We start from the raw sequence: 4,586 nt of genomic DNA on the forward strand, positions 1-4,586 counted from the left end.
GAGGCAACCGGGAACTTTTATTACGGCAATAACCTCATTGGCCGCCTGGTTGGTTAGTAGGCTGATCGGCGATCGCAGGAAGTTCTGTTAGCTAGTCAATTGCATCTTTCTTGTGTCCACTCCCGTCTTGCAACTGTGCTACTAATGAACAGCTTTTTAATATCCGTAGTCTGTATGTCTTGTCCTTTGTCAAAAAAATATCTTGCTTGTCGTCCAGTCCAAACCAGTTTGTCACCTTCAGGTTCAGGTAATAACAAAAGATTAACTAGTCAAGGATATTGCATGGCTGACCTGTGGGCCTCTGACCACCATCCAGGTGCAATGGATTGAATGGCGCTATGTCTTGTGGACTATGAAAGAAATGGATAAACACTTCATATACAAGATCGGTGCAGCTTATTAGCACATCAGCACCTGCAGATTTACCAATACTTTTTTGAGAAGTTTACTTTTTGAAGGAAACAATCGACAAGTTGAACAATATGATATTCAGAATGGTCAGAAGTCCAAACCGCACAAAGGATCTCAGAATCACTCATTTATGAATATCTTCCACCCAGTAATATATATGTCCTAGAATGGTTTCAATGTAGATAAAAGTTCTCAACAAACCACAATGTAGTACATTTCAATAAAGCTTTTATGAATCCCCATAATTGGAGTGCATTTATCTAATTAACCCTTCAACAAAACTTTCCTCTCTGCTTCAAGTGTTTCACTAGTCTTCTCGACTATAAGAACTAGACTAGTTAGCAAGAACAAGGCTAGAGAAATAGACATAGGTGTTGCCGGCTAGCTAGCAAGTAGCAGCATAGATACATGCATGTGCACATGCATATTTGGAAATGTAGAGAACTTTAGAATAGGAGACATCAGGATGCGAAAGCTTAGTCAGAGGAGATCTATCAGTAATGCACGGTGTGTTGCTCCAGCAAGCAGTATTTTGGTATCTAGTCACCATTAACTGGTTTGGTTTACACACCACCTTGGTCTAGACACCAGCGTGGAACAAAAAATGTCTACCAATGTTTTACTGGGGTTGTTGTTTTTGGGAGCTCAATGTTGGCTGTGCGCTTCGATTTGGCCGGTTCAACTTTGAGCGCAAGGTGCATTTTGCGCCAGCAACATTCTGATTTGTCTAGGTACCAGAGTGGTATAGTGGAACTAAAAAAAAGGGACACAGATTTCTTAGCAACAATTGGAAAAAAACGGATTGCACCAGTTTGCACCGGATTTAAAAAAGAGCTAAGAACCAAAGCTGCCATCAGAGAAAAACGGTATGAATGGATTCCCATTTTAACTAATGTAAAAGAGTGCACATAAATCTCCAAAAGTAAACTGTGCTCGGCTCATGTGTAAGAAGAACTACTGTGGATATTATGTAGACACTCTTCAACCCGAAAATCTATTTCTGCACTCGAGCTCATCTGCATCCATGCTAACGAAAAAAATAAAAACAAGTGTTAGAAAAATTCAAAAAATCCCAATTTCTGTTGTGTGGTAGACAATTTGATGCGTGAGGTCTACTCTAATTTTCACATCATTTGGACATATGAGAATCTCTCAGCAAAAAAAAAACAAATTGGGGGTCTATATAAATGTTTACTGTTCATGCACTGTTTTGGTCCGATTTGTCTCTTTTGCTGAGAGCTGCTCAGATGTCCAAATGGCTTGAAATTTGGAGCAGGCCCCATGCATCAAATTTTTTACCACACAATTTTTTTTGGAATTTTTTGATTTATTTGGAATTTGTTACGATTGTTTTTCTAACTGGGTGCAGATGAGCCTGGTCACCGAAACGCCCTACTCTTCTTCATCCGTGCTATACTACTTCGTGCTAATGGAGAATTTACTGCAACATCACCATTTGCCTCCAATTCCTTAGGTCATTGAGTAGCTTCCGGTCTCAACTCCACTTGTGTCATGCTTGGTCATTCCTCCGCTCTTAATTTTAAACATTCTACTGAAATTCCAATTGTCGCACCACTTTTGTTATCACGCCCACTCATAAGCGAGACAAGGGCCTAAACTTATCTGGTTTTGAAAGTTGAGGGACTAAACTTATCCGGTTTTAAAAGTTCGGGGACTAAGTTTTGCTGGTTTCGGAGTCGAGGGACCATTGCTATACTTCTGAAAGAGTTGAAGGACGAAAAATATACTTATCCCTGTAAAGAAATATAAGAGTGTTTAGATCACTAAAATAGTGGTCTAAGTGCTCTTATATTTCTTTACAGAGGGAGTAAGTCTTAATATTTGTGACAAATTGCCTTTTGCAAACAAGGTAGCAAAATGTTCCGCAAGACCAATGCTTTCAGACGCTATATAGGTAAAAAAAAAAAAATTCTAGATATCACCTCCATAAGCAGCAGGGGTGAAGCTTCCATAGAGCCAAAGATCTACTCTAAAATTAAATGCTTAAAGATCAATGCAGTTCTCAAGCTTAAATATAAAACACTACTCAATGTTTAAGCATAAATTGTCTCATTGCCCCCCTGATCTTTGCTTGCCCCCCTCAGCATTCTCCGTCAAGCTTTACGACAATGTACAAGCATAACACCGAAGCTATAAATATAATTTTTCTTCATGAGGAAGCTCAAAAAAAAAACTTTTCTTCATGAGGAAGCTAAAAAAAATGTTTCTTCGTGAGGCGCCATGTTGTTAGACTAGCGTGTTGTGCGCAACTTGTTAGCCATGGTCGGTCCAAATGGAGCAAACCTTGAAGCTCTAAAGTCTAATACCTTTGCTATTAGAGTATCATCCAAAAGTATTCTCATTACGGATAATGTGTTACTGTTGTTGTCTAGCCTACTCACCGAACCACGGCGATCACCGGAGACAAGGAAGAAACAAGAGAGAGAGAGAGAGAGAGAGAGAGAGAGAGAGAGAGAGAGAGAGGACACGAGGTTTCCCGGCGCACAAACACCTCCGGCCGCACAAACAACCCCATGTATTTCCGGCGAGCTCGAACTCTGCCACACACACACCACCCCACCGTGAGCGCACATACACTCCCAGAGGCTACATCATTTCTCTCTGGCTCCTCTGTTACACTTGCACCGGACTCACACTTCAATAGCCTAGTACAGGAGACTCAACGCACGCTGTAGCCAGCCGCCATGCTTGGGCCACTAACCCAACTAATCAGCTACATGCAGGCGCACGTACATCGCCCACGCGATCTCTCCACAACGGCACAGCCACAGGACTTGGCCACTAACAAACTTGCATGCACACGCAAACTCAACAGCCTGGCCACGATCTGCATGCAGCGCCCACTGATGCACGTCCGCACTCCATGGCTGCCCAACTGCCCGGCCGATGCTGCTGCTCGTTGCCAGCTCCGCGCAACTCAGCCATCACCAACCGGCCACGATCAAGATTAGTGCTCACAGTTACTAGCCTATGAATGTGTCCATTATTTGAAAAGGAAAAGAGGAAAAGCAGCTGCATGTGCGGTAAAGTTGGACATGGCGAAAGCCTATGATCGTGTGGAGTGGTCGTGCTTGAGAGTGATTATGAGTAAGATGGGTTTTGCTGTGCAATGGATTGATAGAGTTATGACATGTGTGGAGACTGTTTCTTTCTCTATTAGAGTTAATGGGAACTATTCTGATGTTTTCAAGCCAACACGGGGTATCAGACAAGGCGATCCTATTTCACCATATTTATTCCTTCTCTGTGCTGAAAGTTTTTCTTGTATGTTAAAGAATTATGGTGCAGGACATTTATCAAAGAGGGTGAGAATTGGTATCCATTGCCCTTGGATATCTCACTTGTTGTTTACTGATGACTGTTTGGTATTTACACAAGCAACAACTGAGGGTGCTCACAGATTGCAAGATGTGTTCGAACAATATCGTATGGGTTCCGGGCAAATGGTGAATAAACACAAATCGGCTATATTTTTCAGTGGCAATGAAGATGAGGCTATGAAAATGACAGTTCATCAAAATACGGGGATTCCCACGGAAGCCTTGGCGGGAAGATATTTGGGACTTCCTACGGCTGTGGGAAGATCCTCTGATGAGCACTTTGATCATATGGTGGCTACTATCATGAAACTTGTTACAAGTTGGGCGCCAAAATTACTAAACAGTGCAGGCCGTGAAGTATTGATTAAATCAATTTGCCAAGCTATTCCGACATATTCCATGAGCTGTTTCAAGCTTTCCAAGAAGTTGTGTAAAAAGATAATAGCAGCAATTGCCCGGTTCTGGTGGGGGGAGATGAGACCAAAGGGAAGATGCATTGGGTCAAATGGAAGGACTCACTATACCCAAAGTATGCGGTGGCATGGGTTTCAAAGACTTCGTCCTCTTCAATAAGGCTATGCTAGCGAAACAAGGGTGGCGCTTGATTTGTAATCCGGAGACGTTGTGTGCACGGGTGTTGAAAGGAAAATATTTTAATGATGGCAATTTTATGATAGTAGGGCGTAAGAGTAATTCCTCACAAACTTGGAGGGCAATCCTTTCTGGTAGGGAAGCCTTGGAGTTGGGCCTCATTCGACGCATTGGAGATGGATCATCAACAAGAATTTGGGAGGACCCCTGGATTACTACTAATCCTGGACTAAAGCCTATTGT

The sequence above is a fragment of the Triticum urartu genome, chromosome 6A (genome assembly GCF_056163025.1).
Source record: "Triticum urartu cultivar PI428250 chromosome 6A, HENAU_Tu73, whole genome shotgun sequence".
Classification (NCBI taxonomy): domain Eukaryota; kingdom Viridiplantae; phylum Streptophyta; class Magnoliopsida; order Poales; family Poaceae; genus Triticum; species Triticum urartu.